The 22,295-nt window shown below is 42.9% G+C and overlaps 1 long non-coding RNA gene across 1 annotated transcript in view; it reads left to right on the top strand.

Annotated features, from left to right (window-relative positions):
• The first annotated feature begins 5,078 nt into the window (after window positions 1-5,078).
• LOC144761628 (uncharacterized) overlaps window positions 5,079-22,295 on the top strand; it is a 71,811-nt gene continuing 54,594 nt past the window's right edge. The window contains exon 1 of the long non-coding RNA XR_013595820.1: window positions 5,079-5,442. This is a non-coding gene — a long non-coding RNA (uncharacterized LOC144761628). The remainder of the gene's footprint in view (window positions 5,443-22,295) is intronic.

Raw genomic sequence — 22,295 nt, 5'->3', positions numbered from 1 at the left:
CCTAAAAGACAATTGACATGATTTAGATTTGGTTGATAATGAAAAGTCCTTCAATTTCTGGAGGAAGTGCTACATCCGGCAGGGAGTCCACTCGGGACATTTCCTGCTCCACGCTAGCCCTTAGGTGGTTATCATGGGCCATCACTATGTTTAATTGGCAATCATCTCCCTTATAGTAATCTAATCCACAAAACGTGTTGGTGGCCCAGCTTTCAAAACAAATCTCTCCAAACCATGGATAAAAGCCCATTGTTGAAAAGAAGAGTGTGTAAACTGGCCATTTGGCAAAGGAAAGAAAAGGGGATGTCCATATAACTCTTAATAATGGTTTGCTACCGGATTTCGATTGAAAAACATTAATACATATCTTTAGGAATTTGTATTTGGATGGGATGGCCTTAAAAGAGCCCCTGCCACATGAGAATTCTTTATTTTTTCCTAAACCCATTCAATGATTTTGATCATCTTTTCTGAATCATTATATGGGTTTAGTACATTAGAAAAGTGTTTTGATGGTTGCAAACTATCAGAATTACTGAATTTATTGGTTTAAGACTGTTAAACACGTAGTACACATGGTCCCTAGTTTCATAAAATTTTATGAAAATCACATACGATTACGTCTCATTTAGGAAAATAAAATGTGTTGGTATCTTGTGTGTAAATTGAAAGTAAGGGTACACCTCCATTTCAAAAGTTATGCAAGATACCAGAAAGGGGACTGATTTGAGGAGAAAATGTCTCCCCTCAAGATATGCTTTTAGCTTAGCCAATCTCCTGAAAAACAAAAGGCAAGATATTTTGCTGCATTGCACTTCATGGAGTTTCACAGGCTTTTCAACTTCCTCGAGCGCACCGAAATATTTGGATAGGTATAGTTATAAGGGCTGCCCAAGTAGACCTGTGAATAAAGCCAAGGGTAGCTATTGCTACCCCTGGTAACCTGCAATGATCTCAATGTGGATGTCCCCTTGTCTTATTTCTAAAGTGCAAGAGATAATTATAGTGACAGCAATCATGCAGAAAACAGAAAATAACCTCATGTGTGCGTCCAAAATTGAATGTGTCTGAATAGTGGATAATCAATTACAAAATAAATAAATCAAATGCACATAAGGTAATGCGAGGATGCTTGCAAGAAGTCTAACCACTGGCAATCATTCGAGGTAGCATTCTGACCCATTTTCTTTTGCTCTTGTCCACAATGCCACCTCAGATTAGACCCAGCCATAAGGAAATCAGTTTTGACCCTGCTCCATTTGGAACAGTCTTGTCCAACCTGCCAAGCCAGGTCCTCTCCAAACAGGAACACAAGCAACCCAAGACCAGTTTCACCCTGATGGGGGTTCTTTATTCTGGAGTTACTTGGTTCCAGTAGAACAGCGAGCAAGGGTCCATGTCTGGGCATACCTTTATCACTTAGGGCAGTACATCAAACACATAAATGGTGATAGGAGGATACTTGCAATAAGTCTAACTTCTGCAAATCGCTCAGGGTAGCATTCCAACCCATCATTCTTTTGCCCATCATGCGACCTCAGATTAGACCCAGCCATTTGCAAATCAATAATGACCCTGCTCAAATTTCAGCCCAAACTTCCAAGCCAGGTCCTACCTGAACAAGAAAACAAGAAACCCAAGATCAGTTTCACCCTGATTGGGGCACCAAGAAGATACGTCTGGGACCATGGCTGATGGGTAGTTGAATAGCTAGGGCCTTGCAAGAAATAAGTTATCAACATTAGGGTGTGTCTGGGACAATGGCAGACTGGTAAGCGAACAGCTAGGACCTTGCAAGGCATATAGAACAGTTTTTGCTTTACCGAGTAATTCCTCTCCAGCGCAAATTCGCCTAGAATTTGGTTTACTGCAACAACGTCTAGCAAGAATGTATTCACAATAAAACTATGGTACAAAATTCGGTTAAACTGCCAGAATCCTCTTAATAGCGCCATTTTGGAAGCTCAAGAGAATAATTTATGATCAGCTTATCATAAGTATTAGCAGTTATCAATAAAGTTAACGAAGGTGTCGGAATTATGGAACCTGAACTTACCATTCACAACATTTGGACAACTAATAAATAAAGCAGCAAAAAGACACTCGTTAACGGAGGACAAAACTATATTCATCAAGCGCTCTCATGCCTGGATGGGACTTCAATCTTATACGATCTTACAACCAACGGCTTACTTGGAAATAACGTACTCCATACATCTAAAAAGGAAACTGCTAGCAATACGTCTTGAGGCATTAGCGCCTAATGCTGATCAACCCCTCTGGAAATATAGTGGTCCAACGTCATGTTCATCATGTGGTGCTCTGAAGCAGGACTTTATTCACCTGATTTGTCTATGTCCAGTCTTAAAAATAAATCGTCTATTATTGTTAAAACATTCTTTTAAAGATAGGGGCATACGCACCTGTAGGTCAGCTATACAAAGTGTCTTGATCCATGTGATATGCTGTTTCATATTGTTTTATCTATTTGTAACCGGTTCTTCAGCGGTCAACCATTAGGTCTAACATGTATATACATTGGTGCTAATACTGTCTTGATATGATGTTATCAAAAGCTGCAAATTTTATTAATGGTAATCAAGATTTTAACATATACAGCATATCTTCCTCTGCAGACTGCTTAATTTTATTGGAATTGTTATGGTTTTAATTAACTTAAACAATAAAGACTATATATTCCTTGCAAGAAAGAAGTAATCAACTTTAGGGTCACAAATTCCATGGATTCCCAAGGGGCCCTTTTCCCTCAAGGATTCGCGTCAGACAACCAATACTGGTTTCCTGAATATGGGTGACAACTAAAAGGTATCTTACAGAATGTGGGAGCATCACTGACAACTGGATAGGGTTAATAAGAGTGGGCTTTTTCATATACTAACTAAGGAAACCAATCTACTTTGCATTAATATTGGGTCAAAGAAAAACCAAAGGTGATGATGGACGGAGCGTTGACAATACAAACACTCACCCCCAGTCAACTGATCTGGGTTTAATCCATCACCGTTCTTTAGCTCACTCCGCCACCCCAGTTCAGACATGGCCATATGCAAATCAGTCTGACCCTGTGCCTCATGGGAACAGTGCCGCCCGAACTGCCAAACCATGTCTTCCCTGGACCGGAATCAAGCTTCCCAGGACCGGTTTCTGGCATTCCAGCCTTCTTCAGCCGGGCTTGCTTGACTCCTGTGGCAAAGTGAGCATATTGGGTGAGACAAATCTGGCTTATCAGCTACTTGGAAATAGAACTCCGGCAAAGAGTCCCCTTGCATGACCCATCAAGCATTGCAGCGCCGGCCCGATGAGGAGCACAGCCCGATGTTGAAGCATGCCACTATTGTGAGGAATGGCTGGTGCTGCAAAACTGAGTTGCCTTTGATAACCCTGCCTGGAAAACCCCCTGCACTAGAAACGTCAGGTTATTAAGGGCTGTGCAAATACAATCAGTGTAGGTAGCAGTACCATGCAAGCGTCTGGCGGAAGTGAAAGAGGTTACATCAAGGATTGATCTGAGTAACTGCTCTTTTACTCAATCCACAGGATTTCAAATATTTTTCTTAATTTATATTATGTTGCAGCCATCAAGAAAAGTATTCCATTCAGCCCAGTCCTAAAGGGAAATACAAGCCTCTTCTACCGGCCTCACCACTGCATACAGTGAGATGTTAACTGTCTAAGTCGACATCTTTCGCTCCTTGCATCGTTTTCCAATGTTTTCGGTTAGTAACTCTTAATAAAGTATGCGATAGTGTGTGCATGTTTTTGCTTTGGACCCTGCTGGCTTCCTCTCTATTTTCTCTGCTGAAACACAATAACGAATTCAAAGACGTTTCATTTTTTTGTTAAAGTACACACCTCACGCCCAAGGGCGGTTTTAATAGATTTATTTGACTATGCAGACTAAGCCACAGTAAACATTAAGTATGGTGATTTTCGGGATATATGCATGGTGCACATAATAATAACGATTACCTACTTCACTCCATACAGACCTATTTTGCCTGTGGTATATTTTCATCAATAACCTGCAGTGCAACATGTACTGTAGTATATTATGTGTAGTCTACAAATAAGATTTCTAATAATTTAAATGCTTATTTGAAAACATAATTGCAGAAGTATAAATAAGAACGTTTACTTTTCTTGGTTTTGGAAGGACCCAACCTATCTAGTCCCACTTTTTTAAGCCGTCAGTTTAGAAAATCTTTTTGTTCTTCTGTAGCCGTGCTGGTAAAATGAATGTAGCCTAGCACAAATCAGACCTGATAATGAGTACATTGTTGGAACGTGGACATACCTGCTGACCCTGCAGACCTGATAGTAGCTCCTGGGCCCCACATGCTGTAAGCCTCCCCGCCGCTATCCTGCACCATCCTGCGGCCGGAGACTACAGCTCCCAGCGAGCTTTGCGGGCACTTCCGGTTTTCCGCCCTCATCGCGCCCGGAGGCGCTACTAAAGCGCAGACGCTCCCTCGGTGGAGCGGGGGGGACATTGTTGGAACGTGGACATACCTGTTGACCCTGCAGACCTGATAGTAGCTCCTGGGCCCCAAATGCTGTAAGCCTCCCTGCCGCTATCCTGCACCATCCTGCGGCCGGAGACTACAGCTCCCAGCGAGCTTTGCGGGCACTTCCGGTTTTCCGCCCTCATCGCGCCCGGGGGCGCTACTAAAGCGCAGACGCTCCCTCGGTGGAGCAGGGGGGACATTGTTGGAACGTGGACATACCTGCTGACCCTGCAGACCTGATAGTAGCTCCTGGGCCCCACATGCTGTAAGCCTCCCAGCCGCTATCCTGCACCATCCTGCGGTCGGAGACTACAGCTCCCAGCGAGCTTTGCGGGCACTTCCGGTTTTCCGCCCTTATCGCGCCCGGAGGTGCTACTAAAGCGCAGACACTCCCTCGGTGGAGCGGGGGGGACATTGTTGGAACGTGGACATACCTGCTGACCCTGCAGACCTGATAGTAGCTCCTGGGCCCTACATTCTGTAAGCCTCCCCGCCGCTATCCTGCACCATCCTGCGGCCGGAGACTACAGCTCCCAGCGAGCTTTGCGGGCACTTCCGGTTTTCCGCCCTCATCGGCGCCCGGAGGCGCTACTAAAGCGCAGACGCTCCCTCGGTGGAGCGGGGGGGACATTGTTGGAACGTGGACATACCTGCTGACCCTGCAGACCTGATAGTAGCTCCTGGGCCCCACATGCTGTAAGCCTCCCCGCCGCTATCCTGCACCATCCTGCGGCCGGAGACTACAGCTCCCAGCGAGCTTTGCGGGCACTTCCGGTTTTCCGCCCTCATCGCGCCCGGAGGCGCTACTAAAGCGCAGACGCTCCCTCCGCGTCGCTAAGCCCGGGCAAAGGGCGGGCCCTGAGAGGACCGAGGAGGACGGGACGGGCCACCCCCCTTGAAATCCCTACCAGAGGAGGTAAAGAGAGTTGAACTATCAAATGCTTGTTGACATTTAATGGACACGTAGCTGTAAACACTAAATTGTTTTACCTTCGTGCCGATGTTACGTATTACCCCTACCAAATTGAATGGAACCATGACTGGGAAAGGGGTCCCCAAAAAATCTGTCAACCAGAGGGGTTTGCGTAATGGTACACAAGACCACCACTTAATCAGCATACCACGGCCTATTCCTAGTGATTTAGATGGGAATGATTCTTGCCAGGCCACAGTTAGCACCCCCAGTGAACAATCTCCCTTAGAAACATCCGGAATTCTGCAAAACTACTCACTATTAGCGGAACTAAACAATCTGTGTAAAACCAAGTATGTCCCAGCAGATTTGAGAACCAAATTAAATAGTACTCCTCTCTGTATGGTTAAAAGCTTTAGTACCTTGCTCCACAAGGATTTTCCGCAGGAACCCACCCCACTACATATAAAAGCTAACACTGCAAGCGCAGCGCTTACGCAGATCTTACCTGTCAAAAGGAAATGTGACAGGGTTCAACAAAATGGGATAGATCCAAAGATAAAAAAATTGTGTTTACGCCCTCCATTGTCCGTCACTAACTCCCCCTCAATTCCAGAGGCTGTAGAAGATTTAGATAGTCTAGAACCCCCTCTTCAACTGGCTTTAACATCTCTGATTGAACCATTGCTCAAATCTTTAATATCGCCGTTGTTGGAGAAAATAAATACCCTGGAGTTTAAGCTGATGGAAATAGAGGAACTGATCAAGATTAATTTATTTCCCGCCAAAATCACTGAAATAACTAATCGCCATCAATCCCCTGTTGTTTCCATTGTGCCAACGCAACCTAAACCATGTAACAAATTAAAAACTCTACAACTAGCCCCCAATAAAACAACCTCTAAGACAGCTTCTAAACCGGTACTACCACAGCATATTATTGCCAGAGTAGAGAATAATAATGTACCCTCTATACACCTACCACCAGAGGCTGCCCCATTCGTGTGTGTTCTTTCAGGAGTACCACCACTTACACATGGAAAATCCGAAAGACAACACGACTTATTAAATAAAGTTACCTTTTGGCTATCAAAACACAGACCTCTGCCACCTGACTTGAATGGAACAATAGTGTGTGTTAGAAGGGTGGGCTGGTTAGGCTCTCTCCCAAAAGATATTCCTGGTGATCTAGTGTTGGTAAAATTTAGGTTTAGACATATTGTCCCGTACCTACGAACCAGGCAGCCCCAAGAAGATGATGGCCCAATATCGATCTGGGATTTACATGATTTTTACCCCAGGGTGACATACATACCCTCCTTAAGACCAGAGGTAGGGTACAATTATAACTATGTGATGGGGGAAGATCCTATGCTTCGAAAAATTGTAGCTCCTCCGCTCCTAACCGCTTTGCTCCAGTGTACAATATCTATAAAAATGGAATTCTTTATTAAACTTGCTCCTATTAAGGGTGAACATGATGTAAGGGCAGAACTGTGAATGCCTACCGTATGAAAACATGTAATTTTAAAGGAAAGTATCCCCATTGGTGGGTAAATGTCTTTTAAACCAACATCTTTTACATTTGTAGATACTTCGTGCTATTGTATGTATGACTTATGTTGGTTTGTTTTCTTTTTAACTGTATGCTTTTATGATTTTAAATTCAAAATCGAATAAAGCAAAACTGAACTGAGTACATATTTCTTTAAGTTTCAATGAAGAATGAATACTCCACAAGAGCTGAGAGAAACACTTCTTTATTCCAGTCAGCCCCTCTCCTAGAATAATGGATGACCTCAACATTCTAATGTGAGCTCCAGCCAGGAGATTCTATAACAAAAGGGAAAAGGGTTGGGTGGGAAGAACCAAGTTATAGAAACATTTGAATTGGTACAATAATAATAATAAACACATAAATGTAAGAAGATTGCTACAAAAACACTTTTATTAAATGTACATTCCTAAAATAACTTACTATTTGGTTGAAAACTAGCCCAGGCCGAAAACTGGCGCACGACTGGAACAAGGGACAAAGGCCACCTTCATCTAAAGTCCTAGCAAAATACGCATTGAACTTACCTCACAAGGAAGGAATTTACCAATGAAGGTCCAAAATCATGAGCAACACTGCCTTGATTTGATGCAAGGCCTTCTCCTCACCTTAGACCCAGCATAAAATGTAAAGAAAAGCAGTGAGGAAGAGGAATGTTTACTCTTTTTTTTTTGTTTCGTATTTTTATTGAAGAAAAAGAAGTTACACGTGTCGCACTATATCAATATATGGAAAGAACTTCGAAATAGAAATAAAGACCAGAGGGATGATTCCTCTTGAAAGGTGAGAACACCTCACAGGAGCACTAATAGGAGAACTGTGCAGAACAGACAGCATATCGGGCTCATCATCAGAGTAGCCACCATGAAACCAAGTGAAAGTAAGAAAAAAATGAACTCACTTAGGTGCATATTTTTAAGAACGGCGTTACAATTATCGACGCTTTAGAAGCAGGAAAATGCTGCTAAAGCGGCGATAATGGGCTTGATAATATGCCTCTGAGAATTTCAATAGAAGCCCAGGTTCACACCAGAACATGTGCTTCTTTGGAAATTCACAAGGGCATATTATCAAACCCATTATCACCGCTTTAGCTGCAGTTTCCTGCCGCTAAAGCGGCGATAATTTTAAGGCCGTTTCTTGATAATATGCTCCTTATTACTGCAGCCCATTCTATCTTAAAAGCTACCTCAACAGTGAGCAATGATCTTCTATGCTTTTCCTGCACTTAGGCCTTCACGACGAGTGCCTCATTAAATTGCGACACCGCTGTTTGCATGGGTGATGGAGTAATGTGTTATTATCATACCTGGTAATTACTTTGTATAATAAAATCAGACACTTTGATTTTGAACTCGCTTTATTACCATAGGTCAAACCAGCCGGAATTTAACGGGGCAAAGAAGGCCTGGTAAATAACAGCACATACAGATTTTTGGTGGAAGGCACAAGATTTCCAAGTTACCCCACATTCTGATGGGCTTATCTCCTCATGTGTGCTACTTATCATATGCAGTAAATTTCAAAACCTGGGTTATCGATTTTAACAGATGAGATAAATGATATCCACCTTCCCGAGGCGCTAGTAATTAAGGTCGAACAGATGTACAACTAAAAGTCCTCTACTGTTAAACTCTAACACACTAAAACTAATGGGCATATTTACAAGCCCCTATCGCGACCACAGCATCACTTTATATAACGATCCAGTGACATAGCGGATTTCTCCATATTTACAAGGTGGTGCTAAGCCACTTAACGTGGCTTAATGTCACCTTGTAAATATACCCCTTTCCACAATAGTAATCTGCTGCAAAGGGGCGTGCAATGGGTGTTGCATTAGGTGTTCCACCGCAACTCCCATTGCTTTATTTTGCTGCCCCAGATTTACAAGGCTAGGGCAGCGCCAAAAACCAAGGCCGGGTAATACCTGGTCTTAGAATGGCAATCAAAGGAGAAAATATTTTCTTCTCAACTTTTTTGCTCTTTCTATGTGTGCTGATTTCTGCAGCAAACATAGAAAGATCAAATCACCATTGTTGGTTGTTTACATGCAGGAAGGTGTCCCTTCCTGCACATAAACAACTGCCCCTGCAGAGCAAAAACCCTTGCAACGTGGCGGCAGAGTGCCTGAGCTGGCGCTAGGTAGCTTTTATTGCACCAGTATTTGGGGAAATACAGGGGTGCAACGTATTCTTGTGAATACGGTGCATCCTTGCGTTTTTAAAACGTCGGAGCACAGTGATGCCAAATTTGGCATATCACCACGCACCAAATTGTTTTGGTAAATATGCCCCCCAGTCTGCCAATCACTCACACACCTTTAGTAGAGGTGTGCAGACACAAAAATAAAATCAGTTAACTTGTTGGTACCAATAGCAGATTCACTTGACATGCTTCACTGTACATTTTAAGGGGAAAATGGCCCTCAGCTATGACTTAATTTAAAACTGTGCTATATAGGTGCATTCTTTGCCTGCTAAGAATGCACCTGCTAAATAATGACCCCAGAGTATTGTCATACAAGAATGTCGAGTACAAAATATTGTAAGGTAAGCACATATAGGGCATTATTAATTTACTATTACTAACTCCACATCAATGTGCCTGAAAGAAAGAGATATTTTACGTAGGTGCATATATGTAGCGCAGGGAATACAAAAACGACACTTACATACCTGTCGATATTTTTGATTTAATATTCTGTCATCTATATTCTGGTTTTGATATTCAGGGTGCACACAGTGTGATTCCATGTGAAGGAATATGTGGGTTTTTTAAGGTACATATTAAAACACTCTCAATCAGCTTTTCACAATTCAAAATGAAATCCTATCAATTAGATGTGATTTAAAGTAGAAGAATGTAAAGTTGTAAAGCAGGCTGACTGACAGCTTTGTGTATTTTAAGCATGGAAGGCTGCCATGTTTACTAGAAATTGAAAATATTTATTTACAGATGGATTGTTTGCCAGTAGCACAGGTGCAGATAAAAGTCAGGCTTCGTGTTATGAAACAATTAAGAAATTTCCATAATGATATGTACACTAGAAAGCCAAATCACCTCCTTAACAGAACTTTACCTTCTCAGCAAGTAGGTTGTACTTTTCAGCGACTTTACCAGCAAATTTGGACAAGGCTGATATGCATTAAAAGAGAAGGTGTCAGCACTTCTCACAAAGAGTACACAGTAACAAAAACCAAGATCGTTAAGCAATTTGCAAAAAGCACTGTGGATCAAGTAACCATGGTTAGATCACATTAGGATTGTAAAGACCACTGTGCAAGGTGATTTGTGGATTTTGCACTAGATCATTTTCAGAAAATAAAGTGAAAGATTATGCTTGGAAATCACATTGGGACAGTTGGATTGACCAAAACTTGATAAGGTTATAAATTTCACTTAAAATCACCAATCATTATTTGTCTACATGTACCTAACTATCATTTAGCTCCTTAAGGTGCTCTCTTACTTTCACTATTTACTTCCAATCTCTCATTCTCTGCCTCTGATGCCTCTCTCAATAATTTCCCTGCTATCCCTTTCTGTTTGTTGCTGCATCTATCTTCCCATTTCTGTCTCTCTTGCTTTTTCTATTTGCTCTTTCCCATTCCTGTCTCTCCTGCTCTCTCTTGCTTTTTCTATTTGCTCTCATTTCTGTCTCTTAATCTTCTATCATTCCCTATGACTTCTCATCTTGATCTTCTCTTCTATCTTCTTTGTACTTCTCAATATTTTGTATTCTCTCTTCAGTACTCCGTAGGCCGTGTATGGCAACTAACACTTTTTCATGGCTATTATCAAGGCCTGCCATCTTTCTTTGACTACTGTACTTTCGTCTACTATCCTGTGGGCCTCCTTGAACTGGAAAAGTCCCCTACGACCATGGAACAAAGACGATAATGCAATGTTGCCATCATATCCCTACAGCTTGTCAGCAAGCATTGTTGGACAGGACACCAGGCTGCATGAATTTGGTGAGTTTTAACTGCTTTAGGACAGACCACCTATTGACTTGCACTACACTACTTTTACAGTGGGATAGACTTCAATTGGCCATCCACAGTACGGAAGAAGAAAATGTTTCTGGAAAAAACATCAGAAATATTTTCTTTTGCAAAATCAAAGTCTATACACAAGGAAAATGCTTCCAATGAGTCCCAAGTTTGATGTTTGTTTTGCTGTATTGTGCAGCGTGCTGTGGGCACTGATGTTGCACAGCAAAATGAAAGTGAAAGTGGATCGCTCTAATGGAATCTGTGGGATCCACAAGTGTCTGACCACCTGGTGTTACTACACTTCTCTAGATAACAGTAGTACCCCACTTTGTGTGACTGAGCTATCGCATGTGAAATAAAAAGCTCAATAAGTCCCTTTAGACACAAGGAAAGATCAAGATTTTGCGTTACAAATTGACCAATTCTGGGGATGTGGGTAGCTGAGGTATTTAGGCCAGGGCTAGGTTGGCACCCAGAGAAAACTTCCAGGCCTAAAATTTTTTCCAAACAACATACCTAGGGAAGTCTGGGGTGGTGTTGTTTGCATGGATTATAATAATTTTCTTACCCACAATGATCTGCAAATTCCAAACTTTGTCTAAACCACTGATTGTCCTCATATTTTTGAGAAGGGAAATTCCAGAATGTATGAAGATTTATAAAATTCCTACCACCCAGCATTCCCACACTAATCCCAATAAAAATACTACCCCAAAAGTTTAACTTATATTTTGCATTTAGTACATTAGTTACATTGGACCTCATAACAGCAATTTATCTCCTATGACCATAAATTAGATAAAGATAAAGCATCATTTTAGAGGATTTGGTAAAGTTAAAAAATCAGATTCATAATACACAGAGCTTAGATTACATTATAAAAAATCAGAAAATGTTAGGCGATGTTCTGCAGAGATGACTAGAGAGGTCAATTACGATATAAATGCTTTCAGACTCAAATGTCCTTATCATGGTTTCCACATTATGTGTCGAAGGAGATGAATCCTCACTGTGTTGACAAGGACAGGGTACAGTGACAGAATACCAGTCTACCACCATATGGCCTAAGGAACATGAGACCCCTTCAACAATAGCAAGAGAAGTTAGAAACCTAGGGGTAACCATGGATTCAAACCCATATTTGATACCACATATTTACAACATAAAAGAGAGTGCCATCTACACAATAAAAACACTACATTGCATCCTCCTATACCTTGGCTACCAACAGAAAGTTCAACCCAGCCTCACACTCGTAATCTTCAAGCTTGGCTATGCCAACAACCTACACGTGGGCACATCCACATTCATAATTCACAAAATATGGCAATATTTCTTCTCTGCCTTCACCCAAGAGAACATATGACTGCAGTCTTGCAATCACTCCACTGCCGATCTATAGCAAGAAAGGCAATGTTCAAGGCACTTTGCATTGTTCACAGAGCCTCCAAGGAAAAGGACTGCTATACTTACAAACTAAATTCAAGCAATCCTAAAAAATCAGGATACTGCACCCCAGGCTTGTTCCACTTATGAAATCACCGTACCATAAGAAAGCTGTAGGAGGCACTGGTTTCTAAGTACAAGCTGGTAAGCTCTGGAACACCCCACCAGCCAGCATTTAAGCATCAAAGATCCTATATACTTCAGAAGATTGTTGAAAATGTGTCTATTTCAAAGGCAACTACACCACCACACATCCCTGCAACAGAATCTGAAAAGACAACCACTCCCTCAAACTCAGGGGCATATTTACAAGGGAATTGCGCCACCGGAATGTCGCTTTTACCGACGTTCCGGTGGCTCTATGCCCTGCACCATATTTACAAAGTGGCATTAAACTACTTTTTGTGGCTTAACGCTGCTTTGTAACAATGGTACCCTTTCACCCAGGTATCTGCGTGAAAGGGGCGTGCAATGGTTGTTGCTGTGGGCATTCCACCGTAACAACCATTGCTTTTTTATGCTGCCCCAGATTTACAAGGATCTGTAAATCTGAGTCAGCGCCAAAAACTAACGGTATGCAATAGCAGGCGTTAGAATAACACAACGAGTAGAAATGCTTTTGCTTCTCGTTTTAGCTTTTTCGTTTTAGCTTTTTCTATGTGTGCTGCATTCTGCAGCACACATAGAAAGAGCAAAACACCATTAATGATTGTTTATGTGCAAGATGGTATCCCTTACTGCACATAAACAATCATTAAATAATGACTATTTGCTACTTCTATGTAAAAAAAAAAACAATCATTCCCTGCAACGCAGGCACTATGGCGCAAGTGTATCAATGTTGGAACTAGGCATCTATTCTTAGTGTCAGCACTAGGGAAAACGCAGGGGTGCACCGTATTGTTGTAAATATGGCACATCCCTGCATTTTGGGAATGGCAGAGTGCGGCGCTGCACAATTTGCTGCCGCTCCACACTTTCCTTGTAAATATGCCCCTACGTCTTCAGCTTACTCTCCACTGATTGGAAACAACCCAGCCATGAAACTACCTTTGGTAGACAGGTACATTGAAGAGATCAGACCTATGTTTTTCCAGGGTATTATATAATTATGTGCGTTCATACATAACATTTCTGTCCCAAACTGATACTAATACCATAACACTCAATGGCCTGCAGCCAACTGTAACTTAAACCTCTTACGAGAGGAATGTAAGTGCTGAGAGCTGCTGCGCTAGACGACAGCTTTTATTTCTTTAATTGTATTTGGACCATCATTGCTCCTGCCACCTGTTATAGATTTACCCCTCAGTTGCTGCTAAAGTACTGTTTTATTTACGCTGCTATTTGCACTTTGCACACTTTAATATCGCTTTGCTCACCGCATTACCTTGATTTCACTTGTCTCCACCTCCCCGGTCTGACGTGGCTTTTCCGTTTGTTCAGAGGGAGGCGGACACACCTCCCTGCTGCTAGTCTCACTTCCGGCCTGGTGGGCGGAGCTCGGTGATTCTTCCCGCGCTGGCCATCCTTTTAATTTCAATGCTGGGGTGGACGCACAGAGGAATGTAAGTGCTGAGAGCTACTGCGCTAGACGACAGCTTTTATTTCTTTTATTATATTTGGACCCTCATTGCTCCTGCCACCTGTTATAGATTTTACCCCTCAGTTGTTGCTAAAGTACTGTTTTATTTTCGTTGCTATTTGCACTTTGCACACTTTAATATCGCTTTGCTCGCCGACTTACCTTGATTTCACTTGTCTCCACCTACCTGGTCTGACGCGGCTTCGCCGTTTGTTCAAATGGAGGCGGACACACCTCCCTGCTGGTAGTCTCACTTCCGGCCTAGTGGACCGAGCTAGGTAATTCTTCCTTCGCCGGCCAGCCTTTTAATTTCAATGCTAGGGCAGACGAGCGCAGCGGGCGCGCCTAAGGCAAGTCCGCTGCGCCCGTCTGCCCCGGTACGGGGCACGGGGCACGTTACTCTGCCCAAAAATACACATACTCTGCAGTTAGTCTCCTAGATATGGCACCAAAGAAATTATATCCAATTGAAGGGCAATTGTCAGAAAAATTGCAATCTTTGCGGATCTTAAATTTTGAGTCCCTGACCTCTGCTGATACCCTACTTATGGGTGTACTCTCTAGGAGTTGACCGGTGTCACCTTCATCAGGCGCAGACAGAGGTCCGGTCAAAGACCTTTATATTATGTACTTAAACACACGCTCCATGGCTAAACACCAATTAGAATTTTTTTATATTTTAGACACTGACGCACCGGATTGCTTGTTACTTACTGAGACCTGGCTCACAGAGGAGTCCTCCCCTGAAATTCTGGCAGCCCTTCCTGATAATTATTTTATTCTACGTACGGACAGACCATTAGGTAAAAGAGGAGGAGGAGTGGCTGTGATTATTAAAAAAGAACTTTCCGCCCTGCCTCACTTGGAAATTCCATCAGTCGGCTCTCTTGTAGTCAAATTTAATCTACATAGTAGCAGGCTGATCTATGTAGTTTTATACAGACCCCCTCAACAATGCCTGACTTTCCCAAAACCTTTGCTAACTACATTGCGTCCTTGGTCACTGACTACGATAAAGTAATGATTGTAGGTTACCTGAACTACTAGGCCAACGAGACTGACGAGGGAAAATCTTCCAGGGAGCTTTCTGAGTCCCTTGCTTGTCTTAACCTCACTCAACATATTGACACCCCCACGCACATTAAAGGCTATACCCTTGACCAAGAGTGGTCAATTAATGTCAACCTGATTAATCTAGCAGTTCAACCCTGTGCTTGGTCTGATCACTATATGATCAGTTTTAGTTTGCTCGCTCCTCTACTGAGTTTTACCCCCTCTCTCTCTTAAAGCATCTTTAGAAACTGGAACCAGGTTGATCTAGGTAAACTAGTAGAAACTCTGTCTTGGGAGCAGCCGGTATCGGAAAGCAATCCAGATAACTGGGAGAGCAAGATTACCGGCTGGCAAAAGAAGGCCTTTAACCTCCATGCTCCTTTACAGACCAAAACCTACCACCCTAGGTAGCATGAAGCCTCCAAATGGTTTGATAAAGATCTGAAAACCATTAAACTCATAATACGACAAGCTGAGCGGAAATGGAGAAAAACCTACAAAGTGCAAGATAAACTTGACTATACCACCAATCTACACCAGTATGAAGTGGCTATACTGGAGGCAAAGAGAGCATTTTTTACGAACAGGGTACCTGATTCCGATAACGGTACGAAAGAAATCTTTCAGATAGTAAAAGAACTCTCTAACCCAAGCCGTGTGACCCCTTCCTTTGTGTCGAGCCAGGAACTTTGTAATGACCTAAATTCTTTTTTTTTAGAAAAAATATAAATCTATTGCCCCCACCAATTGTAGCTCCAGGAGCAACGGGAACAATTCCAACTTATGCTTTCTTAACTCCCTCCCCTTGATGGATAAGAAATGTTTCTTGGACCTCGTAGTTAAAGTCAAATCAGGCTCCCCTAAGGAGGACTTCCTCATCAACATCTCAAAAGCAATCTATCGGTCCTTTCCTGATATTTTTCTTAAATTTCGTAACTACTCACTGTCCCTTGGCATTGTACCGCTTGCTTTTACAGAAGCAGTGGTCGTTCCACTTCAAAAAAAGCAAGGCATAGATCCCAATAAACTGGAGAACTATAGACCTATCTCTCTTCTGCCGTTCCCGGCGAAAGTGCTGGAAACCCACATGGCCCCTTGCCTCAGCTCTTTTCTGGAGACTACTAAATTCCTGGACAATGACTAGGCAGGTTTCCGTCCTGCACATTCCACCGAAGCAGTGATTCTATCAGTACTGGAGTACTGGACGACCTCAAGTGAACCACAACATTTTGCTGGATCACATTGCCGCAGTGGGTCTCGGGGGCTCAGCACTTGTTTGGTTTGGCTCCTTTTTGGAGGCCCGTAAACAGTCAGTGTGGCTATCGCCCTTCAAGTCCAGAATGGTAGATCTGAACTGTGGCGTTCCTCAGGGCTCTTCCCTTTCGCCAATTCTGTTCAATATCTATATACGTCCTCTGATCTCGGGTCTACGACATATGGGTGTAAAAATCTTCAACAATGCTGACGACAATCAGCGTATCTTCACCCTTGACAGCTCCACAGAATCTAAGAACTTCGTTAGGCGGTCTATGCTGTTTGTCAAAACATGGATGAATGTAAACCAGCTAAAGCTGAGTTCAGAAAAGACCGAGATCATTGTTGCCCACAGTAAACTTGACTACTGGCCTCCCTCCTATTGGCCCCCTGATTTGGGTGTGGCACCTACCCCCAAACCTGCTATAAAAAGTTTGGGTCTTCACATTGATGTGGATCTCTCCATGAACACCCAAATTGGCTCAGTGACATCAGTATTAAGTGTGGGCGAAATTTGCGAATTCAATCGAATTCGCGATCCGCATAATCTGCGAATTCGTGCGAATTTGCGGATTTTTTTTTCCGTGTTCGGTGTTTTTTTTGCGTATTCGCGGACCGCTTGCAGCGCACCGACCGCGAAGTTGCCCATGCGGTCGTACATGGGTGCGGCCATCTTGTGCGCGTTGCGTATTTCCGTTTCCGGGCGCTATTGGCAATCTCGCATTGTGTGCGGCGCGCTATTACGAGTTCGCGCGTGTTTTTGTGTGCTCGCGGGGGAAATATCGCGCGAACTTACCCTGGGCCTGGCTTTTCTAAATCTCTTTTAATCTTTGCAATCCTTTGTTCCTTTGAACTTTGTTATGCTCTTTTTTGCTCATTATCTATCTCTCTATTTGTCTAGATCTATATTTTGTGTTTTTTTCAACTTTTTGTTACTTTAATAACTACTTTTTTGTTTAGCTCTCTCTTTTATTTTTTATTTTTTTCCCCCTATTCTTTTCTTCTTTCGGCCAGGACCATGGCAAAGGGAGCTGGCAAGTCAAAGGGGAAGGGTCCCGCACCCCGTAGCCGGCTCCCTTGCGGGCGATTGAGGGGAGTGGATGTAGTGGGAGGTTTTTACCACGGTGGAGGTGGCTGCCCTGATATTTTTTGTTCAGCACCACCTCCCTAAGTCATGGAGAACCAGACCTTATGGGCCCAGCGGCGCAGGGCACGCCTAATATCTCCAGGTTCACCTGCCTTGTCAGACGGAGACACGAGACACTCTGTTAGGCGTAGAAAATCAGGTTTATTAGCTGCAGCTAAGCACAGTGGTCCTAGAAGTACACCAGTGGTAAGTTCTCAGGAGACTGCCACTTAATTCCGTGGCGCACAATCTATTATAGTGTACAGATTTACAATGCCCACTCTCAAACATACAAAACTGATGAATAGGAAAAGTTCGAAAACAAGCTATCGAATGTCCAAAACACACCCTTCCTTCAGACCCTGTGTGTTCTCCTCCCCTCAAGTTAATCAACACTAGTGCCCGTAATTCAATTTTCAGGTGGTAGAACATGTTTGAATGCTTCAAAGGATAGTTTATGTAACAAGAGAATACACGAAGAGAATAGCGAAGGCAAGTCAAATAAGATAAAGTCAGGAAGAATAGTGAGAGCCAAACAGTCAGTCGAGACAGGGATCAATCAGCCAAGACATGGATTAGTGGACTCGGCCAGACACTGACATCGGTTTAGTGAACAAGGGCAGGGGTTTACTCTTTAACAAACAAGACACGTAGCAGCTGAAAAGGCAAAAAAAACACGTATTCGCTGTGCTGCCTGAGTGAGGCAACACAAAATGGCGTCTAGACACAAAATGGCGGCTAAATACAAAGCGGAGTCAAAAACTACGTAACCTCAGCCCCTCCTTTTGCCATACTCAGGCAAAGCACGAAAAGACTCATGCTAGTCTGAGTCGATGTCAATGGTCATGAGGTCATTGAGTTGTTGCTATAACATCATTCTAATATTCTCTGTTTTCTGTGACACTGGTTTTGGAACGCATACAGTGGCACAAAGTCCACAGATGGCTGGGCCACACTGTAAACAGAGGCAACAAGAAAAGATGATCGCTAGAATCGCTCCAAGGAAAGTTAATACTTTCCATCCCCATGTGGACAGTAGTCCCCAAAACCATCCCATCACAGACCAATCTCCAGTATCCTGATGAATGGACTCGGAGATGACATGTAGTTTAGAAATGGCTTGGTGTACTATAGGGGCATTATCAGGAACGTAAACGCAGCAACTAGACCCAATTAATTTACAAACTCCTCCTCTATCTGCAAGGACGATATCTAAAACCATCCTGTTTTGTAAAGTCATAAGACGATCCGCCTGAAGCTCAGCTGTCAAATTATTCAATGCTCCAGAAGTTACATTTATGGTAGCATCGACCACACGGACTAGACGTCTGATGTTTCTGCTATTAACTATTGGACCCCAAAAGGGAAGAAACCCTTTCAGAAAATCTCCTCCCTCTTGTCCAGCTGTGTCTTCAGCATCGATAACCCCTCTACCATGTCTCTTTCTGTGGTTATCTGCAGGATCAGTATATGTCGTAGGAAGAAGGAAAGCTATATAACATGTCCCCGAGAAATATGTGGGAAGCCATGTATAAGCTCTATCATGGCAGATAAAATATGTACCTTGAGATGGTACCAACGGTGAAGAAACTGAGGGTGTGTAAACATATGTATGGGAACAATTACTCTTTTCCTGCTGGATTTTAGTGTTCTGGCCATTTATTCGTAAACACAAATTACCTTTATGAGGTATAGTCCAGATCGGTGAAGATCTTTTCTGCTTAATCTTGTCAGTGAGGCTAGTGATATAACAAGTCACATTCCACCCATCATATGCTTGCTTCTCATCCTTGGGAATTTTACTAATGTCCACGATTTTTGCCATAGTCACTATTCCCTTTATCAAAGGACTGTGACTAAAATCTACTCCACCATTATTGGACCCACCAGGAGGATATCGAAGTTGATTCTGGTATGCATTAGAAAACATAGCCAGATAAGCCCAAGCAGAACCTTCATATGAAAATGGGAGGACTAAATACGGCATCCCTCTCTCTGTATTGTGGGACATAAGCCCACAAACCCAACAGTCAGTAGTATTTACTACCAATTGATGCTGATGTAACAATTGGTTAAATGAATTATTGAGAAATTCCGTTCTTCTCATCTGCTCATGGTCTGGGAGTGCATAGAATTTGTGCGGAGAAATAGTGGTAGAGGAAATCAAAGAGACAGAAGTAGGAGCAGGTGCTGGCTGCATAATGTGTACAATCCATCCTACACATGCTAATAAACTGCATAAACATACCAAAATGCATAATGCTACGCCACAACGACTAAACAATAACTTCTTATAATGGTTTATTTTCATCATTTTAATATCGCCCCCTTCCATTTCGCTATCCATTAATCTAAAGGTGTTGCTCACGATAATCTTCCTTAATCACTTGGCTGTGATTGTTAGCCGTCCTATGACACTGCAAGTCCTGTTGACCTAGTCACTATTCAGGTCACAGCCTAAGACTCCTACCGTGACCCTGCAACTTGATGGATAATGGAAAAGGAATATTTGTTTTCATAAAAACAAAATTATAAAACACAAAGTTCAATTATCCTTTGTCGGCCTTGGTCGTAGGTTGTACCGCGTCTTGCCAGGTATCGTTTGGTCTTTAAACAAAGTTTTTGGACCTGACGTGTTCAGACGCAAGTGCGATGGTACAGCTTCCTGTAAAACGTCGTTGTCTTATTTTTCATAACTTTTCCAGTCCAGGTGTGCACTACTGAATGGTACAAATCTGGGTACCTTTTCACATTCGCTATCACCAACACCTTCTCGGATCCACTGGATACATAAGGTAACGGTAATGGTACCCTTTTGCAGTGCACGCCGTGGATCCAGTTCTTCTTCCCCACGACCTTCACTGCTGTACGAGTAGTTAGCAAGGCCCCCAACGAGGTTCCAGGTTCCTTTTCCTCTGGAAGTTTTTTAAGCAAACCCAGCCCCCAGGTTGGATGGAGTGTCCTGGATCTGAGGAGGCCTCCGGCAAAGCGTTTTGGACCTGTTGACGAATAACACATAATTTAGTGGTGAGGTCATGCAGATAGTCAACCAACAATGGATACGGAATGTCCGAGTATTTCTTGGGTCGAGGGACTCCCCAAACATTGGCTGGGCGTCCAAAAACAATTTCATATGGGCTAAGCCCCATACGAGAATGAACTGTCGTTCTTGTTGAGAGAAGTGCCAAAGGCAAGGCGTCAGGCCAGGAAAGGCCTGTGCTGGCCTGTATCTTTGCCAATTTGAGCTTGAGAGTGCCATTGTAACACTCTACCAAACCCGCTGACTGAGGGTGGTTTGCCGCATGGAATTTCTGTCTAATACCAAGACCCACACACACCTTCTGCATAATTTGGCCTACAAATTCACTCCCATTGTCACTCCAGACAATGCGCGGCAAACCAAACCTCGGGAAAAATTCCTTCAAAAGAACTTTGGCAGTGGACAAAGCAGTATTATCTTTTAGGGGGTAGGCCTCTATCCATCTGGAAAAGGCACAAACCACCACCAGAACATACTTGAGGTTGTTAAAACGTTCCATGTGAATAGTCTATTTGTAGTACCTCAAAGGGATACGTAGGGGGAGCAAAATGACCTGCCGGAGTTGGTGTTTCCTTTCCTGGATTGTGCATCAAACAGACAATACAATGCTTCACCACATTTTCTGCACATTTGGGAATACCTTCATTCTGCCATACTGGAGCCAAAAGTTTACATATACCTCTTGCATTAATATGGGCTGGTCCATGTGCCATAGTAACTGCAGGTAGTACATACGCATCTGGTAACAACCATCACTGATGCTCTGACAATTCCGTCCAACATCCCATCCTGTCCAACATTCCCGTACTCTCTCTCCACTTATGTTATGTTATGTTATGTTAAATGGTTTTTTGTAGAGCGCACGGCTACTCAAAAAGAGTGTCCCGGCGCTTTTAATTGAAGAAGGCTGCAGTAAACTAACATAACACATTAAAAAAGAAAGAGACACCAAAGTAAAAAAAAACAGCACACAAAGAAGGCCTACTGGACAAACAGCCAGGTCTTAAGGTCCTTTCTAAATTCTTTCTCAGTCGCTTCCTTCTGAATCATTTTCACGCTTTCTACTGTGTATTCACACATACCTTCTTCTGCGACCCATCTTGCGGGGCCCGCAACATACATGTGACTTTCAGCATCTTTCGCCGTTTCCCTTGCTACTTCATCCGCAAATGCATTCCCTCGACCCACATCATCAATAATCCTCTTATGTGCACTGCACTTCACAATCGCTACTTGAGCAGGCAAAACAAGTGATTCAAGAAGGTCAGTTACCAACTGACCATGCTGTATTTTAGTGCCGTGGGAGGTAAAGAATCCTCTTTCCTTCCACAAACGGCTGAAACTGTGAGCAACGCCAAAAGCATATTGGCTATCTGTATAAATGGTCACTCTCTTTCCTTTTGCCAACACGCATGCTCTTGTTAATGCAATTAACTCTGCAGCTTGTGCTGAATTCTGTGTAATACGTGCAGTATCTACTACTGTATGCAAAGTTGTAACAGCATAGGCTGCTGTCATGTCGCCATTAGAAAGTTTAAAACAAGATCCATCTACCCACAGAATTCCATCCGGATCCGCAAGTGGTGTATCTTTTAAATCAACTCGACCTTCCTCTTCTGTACGGAGGTAACAATCATGCTGGTCTTGTGCATTTTTCTCATCTAAAACAGGTAACAATGTTGCAGGGTTCAAAACATTACATCTCTTGATATGTATGTGGCTAGCTAAAAGCGTCAACTCATATCCAGACAAACGAGCACTCGTTAAGTGTTGTGTCTTTGTTCTGTTCAAAAGGGTAT

The sequence above is a fragment of the Lissotriton helveticus genome, chromosome 6 (genome assembly GCF_964261635.1).
Source record: "Lissotriton helveticus chromosome 6, aLisHel1.1, whole genome shotgun sequence".
NCBI lineage: Eukaryota > Metazoa > Chordata > Amphibia > Caudata > Salamandridae > Lissotriton > Lissotriton helveticus.
This window is presented reverse-complemented; position numbering and strand designations above follow the sequence as displayed.